Source organism: Episyrphus balteatus, chromosome 2, assembly GCF_945859705.1.
Source record: "Episyrphus balteatus chromosome 2, idEpiBalt1.1, whole genome shotgun sequence".
NCBI classification, from domain to species: Eukaryota; Metazoa; Arthropoda; class Insecta; order Diptera; family Syrphidae; genus Episyrphus; species Episyrphus balteatus.
Window position 1 is genome coordinate 72,226,376 of NC_079135.1, and position 17,804 is coordinate 72,244,179.

Genomic DNA, 17,804 nt, shown 5'->3' on the forward strand with positions numbered 1-17,804 from the left:
CAAGGTAAAGGCTTTCATGTGAAAAGAACATAACATATTTCAGGTTGATTTCGCGTTTTGTTATCGACGGTTTTAGAGTACAATTTTGTAATTGCACCTCTTAGACTCATAGCAGTATAACAGTATAATTGATTGCCCTATTTTAAGCTGATTTGAACAGTTGACATGCCATTTAATAGCAAACAAAAAATTGCTGCTGCCTGATGTGGCTGTGGTTAAGCGAATAATAGTTGTGAACTAACTTTTGCTGTCATCTACGAGAAATAAAATACAAGATACAAGTTTTATAAAATATATTCACTAATTTCCAAGTTTCTGCTTGTTTTCTAGATATTGGTAGGTAGTAAACTACACGGAGAAAACATAACGCCAGGGATAACTTTACTTCTAGTATATTTAATCAGAATAAAGTTGAATATACCAGAAATAAAGTTAAATATACCAGAAGCATAGTCATCCCTGCCTTATTTTTTCTCTGTGTATGCAAAGAAAAAAAATTAAGTGGCGTTTATAAAATAAGATTCTAAAAAGTAGCTATTTCAGCAAATTGTAATAGCAGGAGTGAACAGTAGGTTTTTAAATAGAAATCTTGTTGCTGATCACCAGCTATTACATCAGTGAATCGTCAAAACCAAGGAAGTAGTCGAAACCATTTCAGGCCTGGACTGCATTGTTGAAGATCCAACGTGAGAAAAAGGTCGATATAAAAACAATACCGACGGTAATAAATTGTCCAAAAGAACGAAGTTCAGAGGAGCCTCTTTTTTGCTGACCTAGTGTCACTGCTGATTATACTTATTATATCAGTGGAATAGAATGGTTACCGTATTAGACGATATTTCTGTCAATTTGGAATATTTTTATTTCTTCATAGATTCTTGTTGTTAAGTTATATCCTCCACGTTCTGTCATATTGCCTCCTAAGGCAGCTTGGTTTGAGGTGGAGATGTTGAAGAAGAATCGTCCTAGTTCGGATCGTTGTGAAATTCCGGTCCTTGTTGTTGATTGGCAGCTTCTGATTCAGACGCAAAATGAAATGGGCTATTAGTGTAATAAATAATTACTAGCGAATTTACTAATATTTTAAATTTTTTAGTAGGTACACTATTGAAAAAAAAGAGGTTGTCTGTAAAGCAGGTTTACCGACGATGATTTTACGTGATAACGTCGTCAGAAAACAGTTTGTGTGGTTTTGTTTAAAATGAGTCAATTGAAGAGTTTACTTTTTTCAAACAATAGTAATTTACAAGAAAAATTAAAAAAAAAATACCTACCTTTTTTATTTTCTCATTATATTAATTTTTTTATTTAAAAAGCTTACAAAAAAAAATTATGCAATTTAAAAGCCAAGTATTTCTCCTTTTATTTTTAAATTTTTATAATGCACAAAGAGTATAAAAATAATTTATTGAAAACAATCATTTTCATTAAAAAAAGCAAATAAAACATGAATTTTTATCTTCTCACGTCATTAATTCCATTTTTTTTCCAACAACGTATACAAAATTTTATACCATCTGAAAGCTTATTGTCTTAGCTCAAAATATATATATCGATCAGGTCTATGAGACATCTACAAAAAGAGCTACAATTTTTTTTTTTAACTCGATCAAATTTCATTAAAAAAAGCAAAAAAACATTTATTTGTATGTTCTCAGGCTATGGAAACAATTTTTTTGTTTGACAACCTAAAAAAAATATATACCATGTTATTTCACCTTTCATATGACTTATCAATCTCATTTCAAAGATGCCTACAAGAGAAGTTAGAATTTTTTAAAGTCAACCATGTCGAATTTGCAGACTGAGATTACGGTACTTCCCACACTGGTGGCTGTTCGGGGGGATCTCCACTGGTGTTTTGAGGTTTTTCGCAAGTTTCTTGATTTAACATTGCGTAGCTTGTAGTTAGTGTACCGTTATGTGTGCTCAACAAATTTCTATCTGCTCTTGGTCAAAAGTTATAACCTGTTGAATTCTAAAATTTTATTTTACCGATATCTCAAAAATGTGTTAACGAAAATAATTAAAACTTCGCACACATTTAGTCGTGGTCATGGTCTATCATTACTCCACATATTTTATTCCTGTATCTATTAAAGAAAAAAAGATAAAAATACAAAACGATGAAAATCGGTTAAAAACGGTAAAAAACCTGTTTTTTAAAAACTTGTTTCTTCCGTTATTCAGTCAAAACTCACTAAACGATTCCAAGTTTTTGCATATGTATGCATAAGGTCATGTCATATAAGTTTGAGATTTTTTGAACGCTCCAAAACAAAGCTAAAAAACAAAAACTATCCAAAAATACCCCTAAAAACAAGGTGTTTTTCAAAAATTCATATTTCAAAATTTTTTAGAATTTTTTCTTAAATGCAGTTATTCTTAAATTAATCTCATCTATCTATAGATGATCTACGACTTCGCGTTTAGATTTTAGCCCAAATTTTATCTTTCCGTTTTACCCCTTTTAACCCTATTAAATGACGGAATTTTTAAAAATCCTTTATTTGGATTAAGCTTTAAGTTATTATCTTTCAAATAAGCTATACAAGATTTTTGTATCTCTAATAGTTTATTTTTAATTCTGAATTGAAATTTTTTGCCGCACTGCGAAAGTGCGAGAGTGTTACGTTAGAAAATGGCGTCACTTTTTTGTGGTAGCTGCCATGGTTCATCGATTTATAAGACGTTATCACGTCAAAAAAAAAATATTATTAGACAACTTGTTGAGCTCGCAGGAGAAGCTTGTTGGTTGAGGCATGATCCCCACAACGGATTGTAGCGCTACCTTGAGGTTCCGACCCCGGTGCCCGGGTTCTGCTGACTTCTTCTGGTGGCTTCTGTGAATGATGTTCTGGATTTCCTCGGGAGCAGGAGCATTCTCCTTATATGACAGAGCTCCCTGAGTTAATGTGATATGGAAGAAAACTTCCACGGGATGGACAACGTCTTGGATCTTCTTCAAAAATCTTAAAAATAAACTTTGAGACTAATATAATATAATCCAAGAAACGGGCTGGGAAACTCCTAAACACCAGAATTAACAACATCATCGATTGCTTGTAAATTGTCCAAAGTCAAGAGGTAACAAATACGTTAAATATATAAGCCACTATCTCCCAAAAGGAGAAGGAGAAATCCGCCGATATCAGTAGTAGTCAACAATGTTTCGAACGAAATTTCACACCCAGTCATCCGTCTAACTACGAAAAAAACAAGGAAGGAGTGCTTTTTGCATGATGAAGATACCAATTATATTGTTTGCTTACAAGCAAGACTGACCAAAACTGCAAAAACGTAGTTAGCAAATTCGTACAGTTTTTCCTGAACTTCTTGTACATGAAACCAAGTTACCATCAATTTTAACTGGATTTTTCAAGTTTATAGGCATAATATCAAATAAGGCTTGTTGTTCAGAATTTCTACTTGCTTTTTATTATACTTTGCACCAATGATACAAAAGGTGGTCAGTTTTGCTTGTAAACCGAGGATATCAAGTGATCCAAAGAACAAAAGTCAACTGCATAATCCTTATATAATAGCGACAATTATTTCTAAATCCAAGTCAAAGAAAGTCAGCTTGTTTAGATACAAATGTTTAGAACAAATTTTGGTAGAATCGAACCGGGCAATAGGGACGCAGTTTGGTTTTACTTTAACGGAGAGTCAGTTTTCCATTGGGACTTGTCACCAAGTCAAACTAGAAAAATAAGACCAAACGAAGAAAAAGAGCACCAATCATTCTGTTCTGTAAAAAAAAACATCCTGCGATCTTTTTTCAGAACAAAAATCATTTGAATTTCAATTAATCGCTAAAAGACTAAACAATCTCTTCAATATCGGTCTTATCAAAAAACCCATTTTGCAAAAACTTACTAATACTTATGTATGGCACGTTTTCCTTAAACTTCTCAGATAAAATGAAGCATCACCTAAAACCTCAAAGAACTTTTTTAAAATATCTTCAAACTACATAATTGAAATCCAAATATCTCAGTCGTTCTTATCTCTAAACGAAACACACATTGAATGGAAAGAGATTTATGGCTTGAACCGAAATTTAAAAAAAAAGGTAAACCTCTCAGCTATCAGAGAGCAAAAGTGTCGACGACGACTTTAAATTTGAAACACAAAGGTGTTGTTTCCACAACAAACAACAGCGGCCATCCAACAATATGAGAACAGGTGAGGGAATGCATCATCCGAGCTATTCGCCTGACATTAAATGTGGCGCTCAATGTCTTCAGTCGTATTATAAGCAAAGGTATATATGGAAATTTACCTTTCAATGTGAGTTTCTTATTTGTAGCTTGGCAATTAAATAGGATTTACGACTTTGAATTTTATCGTTAAACTAGAGAAACAACAGTTTGGAGAAATAATAAAAATTTATAATAATATCTCTTTCTTAATTTTTATGGATTTTTAATAGAGAATGTTGGAAATCAATTAGGTAGGTACTGGGGCTGTTATTTTTTTGTTTTTGTTTTATTGGCTTTTAATCGAATGTAGGAGGATTTTTCTTAAATTGATAGATGTATGAGTTGATATAACGTATACTACTTCAGTAGATTTTATTAGACGGAATTTTGGATAAAATGACGATATCAGTTGAATTCTTCATTTACTATAGCAGGTTCATCTATAAAGTATATATATGTATTATATGGAGGAGACAATAAATTATAAACTAATAAAACATATTTATCTTGGTTTTTTAAATATATTGAAATAGATGCTGGGACATGAAGCTAAGTAGGATTCGAAGTGATAGACTTAACCGAATTCTGAAAAACTTGAACACTTCGCCATAACGATTTTAATGAATGCAAATAAGATTTTGAAATAAGTAAATAATTCTATTAATTTCATTTGAATGATTTAATAATATATTAACGTTCTATCAAAAATGCATTAGGTTTTCCATTGTGAAGGCAATACAAATGTTTTTTACTTCCATTACGCAGCTGTAAGACTTATGTGGTAAAAATTAAATACTTTGTGGCGTTCTTACTCTGTTAGTATAACTCTTAAGGAAAATAATGTATGAAAGAAATGAAGATTTTTTTTATTACAGTTTGATCAGAGTCAAAAACTAGAAATAAACTAACACTTACACTAAAAAAGAAAAAAAAAAATTAAAAATTGCTTTCACAGCTCACTTTTTGATTTAGGGGCAAAAAACAATTTTTGTTTGACCTTCAGTCATTGATTCGTCAATTTTTAACTAATTTAAGATTTCTTACATATTGTAGAAAGACGGCATTTATAGTGATAAGTAAAAACAAGTGCCCTTGTTTGAAAACCGAGACATCATAAAAGAAAATGTCTGAATTGAAAAAGCTAGAATTTTTGCAACGGTTGAAATTTTCAAAACTCGTGTTTTGCTCAGAAATTTAGAGTTTTTGTTATGTATGTAGGTATACCTATGTTGAAATTCAAATTGAATGGCTTTTAGTCGAAGTTCAACTTTTAGAAAACTCTAATGCTTTTTTGAAAACTTCAATAACAGGGCAGGTTTTTAAAATAGCAAACCAGTATCAAAACATTAGAATTTTGTTCATGGTGTTTTTCTAAAATAAAAATTGGAAATTGAGTTTAATTAAAACTTTGTTTTTTTTTTTTTAACTAGCTTAGAAAGTGTACCTCCCAAACAAAATTTTCGAATTATCGCAAATTGCTCTAATGATTTTGATGAAAAACTTTATGTTTAAGTTTTATGCAAGGTCTATCTTTTTCTGATAAAAAAGTTTTTTTTTTCAAAAATCGGTAGTCACATAGAACGGTTTCTTTTTATTTTTTGTTTTGTTTTGCTCTTATTGAGCTTATGTATTTATAATAGGTAAATCATTTATGCAACAGCTTTTACCCAGCGTTAATATCATTAAAAAAATGTTCAAAAAATAAATTTTTGGATTTTTTAAAGATTTTGAAATATTTTTTGAGAATCAATTATTCAAAACAATTTTTAATTAAAAAAATGATTTTTAAAGTATTAAGAAAAACTCCTATAATAATTTTGAACGTTAAAAATGCTAAGAAGGTGGGCCCAAAAATTATTGCAAATGCAAAAACACTGGTATTAAGTTAATTTGAAACCGAATCTTAGAACTCGGTATATTTCAGTGCTTTTTGTGGACTTTATTTCAACATAGAAGAAATTGGCTTCTTTTTTAACAGTTATGTTTTTGCTGAAATTTCACTACTTTTTGGAAAGCATTGCAGGAGGAGATGGGCTCAGTTGTTTCCTCTAGATAAGGCTGTAAAGCCAAAATTGTTAGAGAATTTGAATGGGTATTACCCAGGGCCGGATTTACCAGAAGGCTGAGTAGGCTGGAGCCTAGGGCGGCTGATTTTAGGGGCGGCAAATTCGGGGACCGATCTATTCACCTCATAGAAGTCAAAAAGATTTTTCCATGACGACTTTCTGATATCTTAAAGATAGAATTCTGTAAAAAAAATTTCCAATGACTTTTTTCTCCCGTTAGTCATTGCACATTCCATATTCTAGACTAAAACAGCAAGTTCGCCGCCCCTCAACTAGTAATGGGCACCTGCGCCTTTTGCACATATTTTGTATGAGGAAATCCCCCTTAATACGTAAGTCGTTTGTATACTAAAATGACTTGCTCTGGGAGCTACAATTTGTCTTAAATTAGAAATTTATTTGGCAGTCCCCTTCGCTCTTCACCCCCCTTTTCTACGACACTATAATTGTTTTACTTAAGCCTCAATTTTGGCGTCCAGAGCTAGTCGTTTTTTGTGTCGTTTTAGTACAAACGACTTACGTAATAGGGGTGAATGTATTCCTCTTTTTCCACTAACAACCCATACATGCCAGTCCAACTACTGGTTGGAGGCTACGAACTGGGAAACCCATGGTTGTACAAAAAGAACCAGCGATTTACCAAAGCTATCCGTGTTTTACTGGCGAAAATACAGCAAAGATTCGGGTGGAAACCGTGACTTTTAAAGAGGAATCTCGTGATTTTAAGGGGGCAACCAAATCATTAATTTAACCGAACTAATCCTACCCTTGGTTTTAGTGGCCAACCCGTACTTTAAACGACACGTTCCATGATTCATTTTTTCTCGGCTACTGAAGATTTTGCCAAAGCAATACGTGATTAGAAAATTATTTTAGCAAAAAAAAAACACAATCGTACAGCAGCGACCCATTCTTAAAGTGTAGAGATTATGTAATTTTTCCAAAGTAATTCGGGATGTTTTCGGAATGATCCTTTTAACGGGGAAACCAGTGATTTTAATGACGCGACATTGTGATTTTACCCAGGATTTTCATGACGTTAAGAACAAACCTGTGCACAGCTGTGGTTTAACCGAAGTGACTCCTGATTTTCGTGCAAACCATCATTTTAATGCGGAACTCAAATTCATTGAAATAAAATTTAAAAATTAAAAATTCTGGAGTATTTTTTAATACAGCTCTTGTATATAATCAATTTTCAATACAAAAAATGTTATATTTTAATACTTTGAAAATATTAAAATTATTATTAATCTTTTTTGTATTCAATTTCAATATTTAAGTATTAAGTTTACCACTTGTAATAAAAAATTATTAGAAAATGACCTCCGTGGGTTAAATTCTAATCTTGTATGAAATTTAACACCGCTGTATTAGATTTTAATATTTTTGTATTACATTTTAATATAGGTAATTGTATTACATTTTAATATAATTGTATTACATTGTATTAAAATATAATAGGAATTTATGAAAAACTAAAATAAAAAGTATTAAATTGTAATACAAGAATATTAAATTGTAATCAAACGACAGCCTCAGCCATTTTAAAATAGAAAAAATCCGATGTTTGAGGTACCTTTTAAAAAAAAAAATTAAATTAAAAATTGTAAATTTGTACTAATTTGAAGACGGTTTTTTTTTTTTTTCGAAACAAAATGCATACATTGCAGATGAATTTTGATCAGCAATAAGATTTTACATGCCACAGTTTGTGATAAAAAAAGATAAGACAGATAAAATAGAGACAATAAATATCACCATTATTATATTTACTTATGATTCAGTAATGAATTTTGGAAAAAGAATATATCGTATTAACTTTAAATATATTTGGTATTGAATTGAAATATAATATAATTTTTATAATATAATTTTAATAAAATTCTTATTCGATAATAATATAAAAACATTAAATTTAAATATGCAATACTTGAAATTTAATGCATTCAGTATTAAATTCTAATATAAACTGAATTATTTTTTAATACAACTATATTAAGTTTCAATACATTTTGTATTAACTAAAAAATTTTATTATTTGTCATGTAATAAATTTCAATACATTTTTGGTGTAGACCTATACATATGTAACCCGAAAAGTATTAAAAAATACTCCAGAGTTTTTAACCGTGATGTTAGGTCCATTTTCTTCACTCGGAGTTGAACATAACTTGAAAATTTTTAATATAAAAATTCTCAAGTTTTGTTCAACTCCGAGTGAAGAAAATGGACCTTAGTTTACTTGTAGATTTTAAGAGCTGGCTCTATATAAATACTATTTAGTGCCTAAAAAGTTGTCCCTTTGAACAGTGAATTTTGAAAAAATATATGCACATTTTTATCAATATATTTTCATATATTTTAGTTGACACAGAATAGTTTATTTATACTTTAATCTATTAAAAAATAACATTTGCACCGATATGTTTGGAATGATTTTTCTATATTTATGACAGTGGCAGACAGTTTAAACACAAAGTGATCAAAAGCAAACAACTGCGTTACTTTACTGAAAATTTCAGTTTTACCTGTAAAATCATATAATTAAGCTCTCTGATATTTCTATTTTAAACTATAGGAACAACGTAAGTCTCCTATGAAGTTAAATCCCAGAAAAATTAAAAACCACTGCATTACCAAGATAAACCACAATGTTACCGTGATTTGTAAACAATTCGATCCAAATTTGGGTTTTAACTTGTAGTAAATAATGATAATTTTATAACTCAATGTGAATATACATATAGTTTTTCTACTAATTTGTAGTTATAAAAAAATGAAATTAAAAAAAGGGACATTTTTTAAGGCACTAAATAGTATTTTGGCCCATAAATTTAAAAAAAAATTTTGATGTTGGGGAAGAGCCGACATTTAGGGTAAAGTTTTATAAAATGAAAATTTTATTTTTGTTATTTGATTTTTTTGAGATTGCTTTGAGTATTACGTCTTCAAAGTTAAATCAAAATCGTTAGAGCCGTTTTCGAGTAATTTGCTATAACGTGAAAAATTTGTATGAAAGGTACGCTTTCTGAGCGAGATATAAATAACAAAAATGAAGGGGCAAGGGCGGCAAAAACTGAAAAGCCTATACCATGACAATTTGTAAATCCGCCTCTGGTATTACCGTGCCTTTTAATCTGAAAATCCTTTACCTAAGAAATAAATGCACAGTCTTCTGTTTTTTTTTTTTAATGAATTTTAGATTATGACACAATATGTAAACATAAATGTTTGCCGAAATGAAAGTAATTTGGTCCATTGCTTCCATTTATTAAATGAGTTAACTAACTTAATTAGTTGACTCAACTTTGAAAAAGAACAAAATAAATTAAGTATGAAAATAACTTGTATTGATCCAGTTTGGTTCGGACTTCATTCCCGAAAACACAATCTATTCTACATTTAAACTTTATAAATGTCTGACAAGATGTTTTTTTGTATATATTTTTCCTTAATTTTTTACAAAACCAAATAAAATCAAACCGAAATGTTTTATCGATCGCTAGTTTGTGGGATTGTCGAACAAATTAATTGAGTGCTAAAATATTCAGACATGGAATATAATATTGGATTATATTCGATTAGAGCCAATGGCATCGATGTCAATAATAATAATTAACATTCTTAAATAAAATTCATTTTTTATTCGGTAAATTGTTTGTTAATGCTAATTTCTTAAATGTTCTCTTTCAATCATTATTGAAAAAATATTTAACAGAATTGTGAATAAAACAAAAGGTTTGAAAATAAAATACAAATTCATACAATATTAAAGCTCATTCTCAAATTAATATTTAAATGAGCTTAATTTAGATGTAAAATTATAATCTACACACAAAGAATTGAACATTTTTTTGATTATGTTTGTATGTGATTTGTGATCATTTGTTTTGTATCTTTATAGGTATGGGCTTTTGTTTATCGATCGTTTTCGATGTTCAATTCAAGAAGGTTTTGCGATTAAGACAAATGATTTACTTTAAACTTTATTTGTGAAACAGGTTTGCTGTGTGCAAAATGCAAGATAATAAAATTAAATACTTATTCGAGTATAAATTCTTCCTATTTATAGAGGCCTCAAATAAAATTTAAAAGAAGTTGTTAAATAATTTTGCTATTTTATGTGTTTTTTTTTCAGTTAGATAATAGAAATAGGATTATCAAAAAAAAAAAAAAACAATTTTCGATAGATAAGAAAGATAAAATACAAATTGATAAATTATTCTTTTTGAAGTTCTAGGAAATAAATATAGTTTATTATGATCCAATGCTATGTTCATTAAAAAAGACACAAGGTGAAACAAAATAGTGGATTCTGGTAATTTTCACACCAAAACATATATGTATTTTGTACTGAAACAAAAAAGGGAGTAGCTAAATCATTATTCTATTCAATGAAATAATTTGACAATCATTCATTTTGAAGCTAAGAGGTTCAGAAACGTTAGGCACTAAATATTTTGGTAATTTCTCGGTCTCTGATATACAAATTTTTTTTAGGGTGTTGCTCTGAAATAAAAGTAAGAAATTGAGTTTTTATAAAACATGGAACTGTTAATTAATTTGCAGCAAAATGGCGTATGAAATAAAAAATATTTTGATTAATTAATTATTTCTTATTATTAGGCAATTTTTTAGTGAAAGAATTGTAAAAAACAAAAATCAATTATGAGCGGAGGAAGGAAAATACTGATGCAAAGTCGGGATTTTTCGAAATTTCACAAAAATTGCATTAAATCGAAAACCGTAAGGATTTGGGATGAACAAGTTACCAAATTCTGAGAGCCCTTAAGTTGGCCCATCAGCATATTTCGTTTGATCCATTACTTTTGGGACACCCTGTATATTCTGGTTTTCATGATCCTTGACGGACGTGAAATTAAATTTGTAATACATAAAAATGAAAAATCTATGCAAATTGGGTTTCTCTGTCCACATTTCTCAAATCGGAAATACGAATTTTAAGGAGCGAGTGAAATCTTCAAGGAGCTTGTTTGGCTATAAAGAGTCGGCTCTGGCAACACTGAATGGGATCTGTATTAAATTAAGTGAATTTGCTAAGAAGACTGACGTCTTAAAATAAATGAATAAATATTCTTAATTACAACAAATTTTCGATAAAAAGAATCATTTTAAATTAAAGTGAACAAACATCCTTTTATTTATTTTTTTTTTATTTCCATAATTTTTAGACGTATAAACTTAATTGTTTTCAGAACCAAAGTCTTGTTATAATAAAATGAATTTCACTTTGATTTCATTATAATTTAAAAAAGAATTTAAGTAGTTGGGGATCAGGAGAAAGAACATCATCTTGATTTTAATGTCGTTTTCGATTGGAATCACTCAAGGATTCACTCATTCTGAAATCCAATAAAACAGTTTGAATCGCTTGCACTCAATTCTGTTTTTTTGTGTTTGTGTTTGTTTTTCTTTGAAATTTAAAATGTCAAACATGGCATACGACTTGAAAAATAATTAATATTTAAAGAAAATTGTACCTAGTTTTTAACGAATTAATGTGAAATTCCTTTTGGAAAATATTTTAAAGGCATAATTTATTTGTTTGAAAATAAATTAACAAATTATTTGCAGAAAACAAAAAAAAAAAATTGAATGGAAAACAGAAAAAAACAATGATTGAGTTTTTCTTTGACATGTAAGTATAAATGTATTAGTGCTTCTTGATTCGATTCTGATTTGAAATCGAGAAGAGAATTTCTCTTTTGAGAAGCGTTCTGGCTGTCATTTTCATGCCAATAAAACGGTATCAGAAGGCTTCCGAATGCTTCCGGACGCTTCTGGACGTCCAATCGAAAACGACATAAGTGTTCTATTTTTCTCTGTGCACGGTTTGACATATTTTTCGGTACGTTATTTTTTCTAAGCCTTACCGTGTTCTTTTACAAAATTGTTAGCGCAATTATTTCGAGGTCATTGCTTTGTCTAACTTCTAAAAGTACCTAGCTACTTACTATCCGAAGTAGGTATTTCCGAAACTCAGTTTAATGAACGGATTAAAAAAAAAGTTTAAAAGAAAGCTTTAAAGAAATCCTAAAAGGCTTTAATGTTTTGGATTTCATTTGAGTATGTATTAAGTGTACAAACGGCGGCGGTTAGGAGTCAGTGCGAACCAATGGCAAAATTATTACTTTGCTGTTATATGAAAATGTAAAAAGAGGCACCTGATTAAAGGTCATGTTTTATTTTAAGTGCATTTAAAAAAAGCTGCAGTGGATGGTTTTTCTGTCTGAACGGTCCCAAAAATAATCAATTTTATATTTAAACTTCATTGCAAACACAAAAAATATATCTGTCAGATTTGTTTTAGTATAACATTCATTTAATGCAAGTATGTAAAAAGCACCTTCCGGAATTTATTTCACCATCTTCAATGCATTTGCTAAGATAAAAAAATTATTTGATTGCGTTTTTGCATGATGTCCATGTAAAAAAAGAAAAGAGCAAAGCAAACAAACAAACAAAAACATCAACATAAATTGAATTCTTAAGCAGAGGAAACATTAACTTGGCATTTCTTTCGCATGTCTCAAATCGTTTTACCCATCATCATCATCTACATAAAACTCAAATTAGACATCACAAACGGCTTCCTTATCTAAATGACTTGTGTAGGTATCAAATACAATTGTGGACTCTTTACCTCATCATATAATGTGTAATACCACACTGCACCACCATCATCGCCAGCAGAGAGAAAAAAAAAGAAATCTCCTTTTTAATACCATAAAACAGTTGTTAACAGTGTCCGGTATTCTTCTTCTTCTTCTGGTTCTTCTTCTTTTTTTTTTCTTCTTAACTTAGTCCAGCACCGGCACTGCAAGGCAACTAATCCGCAAATTAGCATCAATACCAGGACAACAATTTATTTATAAATTTACGGAAACGTGTCCCAAATGATTCCGCACCACCACGCAAAAGAATTGCAAACAGCAGATATACAATTCAACACCAACAACAACAACAACAAAAACCAAATGAATGTGAGTTGCGAGCCAAGCTTGGCTTTGGGGCTTGGTGATATGAAAACGACTGTTTATCAATGAACAGCGTTTTTATGGCTTCGTCCTGTTAGTGCGCCTTGGAAACAAGTAACAAGTTCGATTCAGGCGATAAAATAAATTGCTCTGGGTCGTTTGGTTGCATTCATTGCCGTCTCATCATCACCCGCCGGGGGTACCCCTGGATTATACTATTCTATGTGTATGCGGCGGTGCCCTTGGTCCTTATAAGTCTCTTCTTGGCCTGGTGGTGCTCCTTAGGCCCAAATTAATTTTATTACAGCCTATTCGCAGAGTGCTTAGTAGCTGTTGAATCATCACCTGCCTCTTCAAAATATAATTGCCACAGTTTGTTTCATATTTGCGGTTAAGTTGATGTTTTTATTTTATTTTTTTCTATTTAAAGACTCACTTTCAACTGATGAGCTGATGGGCATTGGACTTAGTCATTTAAAATTGATTTGGCAAACGTCCATTTGCCTCCCTAGCAGGTAACATGCGAAAGCTAATATGCTCAAATTTCAAGATGACCTTAGGGCAATATACATATCGATTTTTTGTGTTTTGTTTTTTAGAAACAATGAGGGCGTTTTTTAAGTCTTTTTTAAGACAAAAAACAACATTGATTTGTCTTCTTATTTCACCAGCCAGCTGGGTGTGTGGGTATAGTGTTTAAACATTTATGTGAAGAATTTAAAAAAAATTAGTTTAGATAAAATTAGATAAAACTTAACACAAAGTCCAACAACAACAACTAACTGCGAACGCTTTGGAATAATTTTGCAATTTTCTCAAAACCAAGACCTGATGGGGCCAAACGGACCTCGGATTCAGATTCAAAGCATAGAAGTGCATAACCCTAAAAGATGGCTCTGGTTCAGTTCAGTGACAACTTTTTTCCACGAGGAACAAAAATAAATAAAATGCACGACAGGGTCGCACGAACTTGCTCTTAGAATTCAAGTTACTAAAATTGATGTAGATTTACATTATATCAAAATAAAAAAAGAAACATAAAATTCGTTATTCAAAGAAAAAAAAAAAAAAAACAACATCTTAAATGAAATTCACCCCCAAAACAAATGTACAATTCCAATTATATATTAGAGCCGTTTTTCAAAAAAAAAAAAAAATTTCAAAAAAATCAATGTCCCGTTTTCGAAAATTTGATTTCTTAAAAAATAAGTTTTATTTTTAAATTCAAAATTTTTTTTTCAAAATTTTATTTTTAATGTGCATATTATACTAAAACTATATAAATAATTTTGTATAAAAAAAAATTTGTTAAAATTGAATAAGTCGTTTCAGAGAAAATCAGATTTAAAAAAATCGGTTCTAGGGTACCTAACCTACATGATAATGATTTTCAAAAAAAAGTTTTTTTTTTTTCATTAAAAGATAGACCTTGTCTATGAAATACCATTTAAATTTTTGTTAGTTCTTTAGAAAATTAAACTTTTCCGAAATTGGTGGTATATGAGATATGACAGGTGACAGGTACCTATTGTTATTTTTAATCCATACAAATTAAAACCAAAATCTTCTCTGGAGAGTCTCGAAAAAACGCTACATACAAAGTTTTATGCTAACCGGTCCATCATCTGCAGCTACAGTACCTTATAAGACGGACTTGCGGTTGCCGGGCTCACTTTTTTCGCATTTTCATATCTTAATTATTGTTATCTCAAATTTTTGTCTGTACCCACAGCCACGGTTGCCACAATGGTCATTTATGACCAAAATTGGTAATTTCATATTCACTTGGTCATTTGGTCAATTTTTAATCCATTTGGTAATTTTTTCTGACGAAATGAATCAGCCCGGGCTATCTTTAGTTTCCAGTGAAAATTTTTCTACCAGAAATATTTGTTAGACTCGTTTCTTGTGTGCCACCAAAATTTAAGTGAGAACCGTAAAAAAGTTCGAAATACGGAGAGTTTTCCGAACGTGAACAACTTTTCGCCCAGAACTCAGAATAAGGGAAATGTGACATTTAAGTCATTTTTAGTTGTGTTTTGTCATTTTTATTTACAATCTTGGTCACAATTTTTATTTTGAAGTGACAACCGTGCCCACTGCCCGCAGCTGATGCCCTGATCCTGATGCTCACAAAAAAGCAAAAACGTAAATGACTCTCTTCTACTCTTAAATCATTATGAAAGTCATAAAGATGGAAAATAGAATCATGGAAACAACCCATAAGAATCTACGTTTAGCAATAAAATGCAAAACTATCACTATACATTGATTTTAGTTTTATATTAGGTCCAACTGTTGTCAGACCAGTCAAAAATTTTATTTTAGACTCATTATAGTGCCCCACTCCACGGAAATCTTTAGTAAAAGGCGAAAGATTTATTCGACATTGAAGTGAAGCCAGAGTGATTTTGAACTGTTTATTGCGAGTATAACATACATTTAGAGATGAAACTGGATGTGAATTGAGTTAAAGAAACGAAATACATTATCTTCCTAAGATTTTGAAATTAGGGGTGAAATAGGTAGGTATGTACTTTGAAAACAGAATTGTGGGACCAACTTTTTTGTCTGATTTGTTATCTTGCATAACTTGCTCTAAAAGTCAAATACAAATTATTTTCCATAAAAATAAAACATGTGTTTTTGATCAAACTAATAATAAAACCCATTTTAAATGTCATAAAAATCGTTTCAGATGGATATCTAACCATTAAAGTGAAACAAACATTTTGACACGCTTTTGTATGCATTTACACCATAGTGCTCCGCACAAGAGAACAATAATTGTATAAAAAAAAGCCATAGAACATTATGTACATTGTGTTTGAATTATTGAAATCTCTAATTTTAATGTTAATTTTGGCTTGAAAATGTGAAAGCGAAAAATGTTGCCTATTTTAAACAAAAGAGCTGAGCAACGAACTTTATTTTGTACTTGTCTATTTTTTTTAAAGCTTTTTACTATATTTCTTCAATGGGAAGTAGTTGGATAGCAATCTTTTAACAGTAACCGTTCAAAAAAGAGCTTAGTAAAACGTATTGAATAAACATCGGTAAAAATAAGTAGAGTAGGAGATTTATAAAATTGGCAAGACATTCGTACTCGAAGTATTTTGTTCATTATGTTCGATTACAAAATACTTGATATTTCATATTTCAACTTACAAGTGACCTTCCCAACCCAAGCCTATTCAGATTTTTGTTATATCAAAACCTATTTTGACTACACTATACTTTGAAAACCAATAAATTCTTTTGTTTTCAATTATTCATGAAACAGACTTTTGGCCAAACATCGTCTTAAATTTAAATCAAAAAGAATTTTGCCGCTTCTATTTTGTTCTCTCTAAATCCCGTAATGTAATACTCTAATACCAACGCATACTAATCAACAGATTCGGGAAGAAATTCTAGAATTGAATCATCATTTCCATCGATTGGATCGGATGCCGCAAAGAAAACATAAAAAGGTGTCAACTGCAATGTTCCCCGAACTGGAGCTTATAACTTCGTCATTAGTCCCCAGAGAAACCAATTTGGAACTCCAAATTGAATTAATAACAAATTTTATGTCTTTTTAATGCAAGTCCGAAACAATAAATCTATCCTGGACCCCAAATAAAGTATACGCCCATAATATGTATTATGTAGGTGCCCACATTTTTGGGCTGCGTAAGCTCTGTGCGCTTTAAGGTGCGTTGCGTAAACCTTCCTGCTTGCTCGCGTTGTTCGCCTTGGAGGTGTCGCTCCAGCACCACCATCGATCGTCTGTCGTCATCTTGCGTCGTCGTCGATGGTTGATCTCCATTGACCGCATGGAGTGGGATGACCACGTCTGCGTCACTTTTGGTCGTCTGTCCTCGTTCGCCGTTGTTCTTCGTCGTCGGCCGATGCGACCTGCGACAGGGGCGCAATGTTTTCTCTCCTCTTTTTGATCTGGAGCGAGATAAGGCGCTTGAGCAGAACACATAAAAAGGAAATTAACTTATCACAAACTACGATCAGTTATTTTATTTTATTGTCCACAAAACACGACCATTATCCGAGGGCAGCAGTTTTGGATCGTTTTTATTCAGCGTTCTTTTTTTTTTTTGTCTCTTCGATTTCGATTTAATTTTTTTTTTTTTCGTGTTTTTATTGTTATTTGGGCCTGGTCCACCATGGTCCAGGTGGTGGTAGTAGTGGTGATGGTGGTCTTTGGTAGATAGTATGCGTTTATTAGGTTCTTTCCGACACAATGTCTGGTGTTTCAGGAGATGCGGTGGGTGATATTGAATGGCTTAAAAGGTGGCGCGCACGATGCATGGATTTGTTTCCTTTTACCTGAGCTAGTTGTGTATTATATACTTTTTGACAAAACCGAGGAACAAATCCAAGACAAGATAGTAAAATGTATTTTGGCGGATGCCAACGTAAGAAGGAACTTAATAGCAAACGCACGGCGAATGACAATTTTTGATTTTTATGGACAGATGTTATAAAGTTGAAATATGATGTAGGTTCTTGCATACATATTTTTGTAAAGGAAA

At 31.0% G+C, this 17,804-nt stretch overlaps 1 non-coding gene across 1 annotated transcript; it reads right to left on the reverse strand.

Moving 5' to 3' along the window:
* Positions 1–15,559: 15,559 nt before the first annotated feature.
* LOC129912836 (U5 spliceosomal RNA) lies at positions 15,560–15,681 on the reverse strand. Its single transcript, XR_008771932.1, has one exon. It is a non-coding gene; the product is annotated as a U5 spliceosomal RNA (small nuclear RNA).
* Between the last annotated feature and the right edge of the window lie 2,123 nt (positions 15,682–17,804).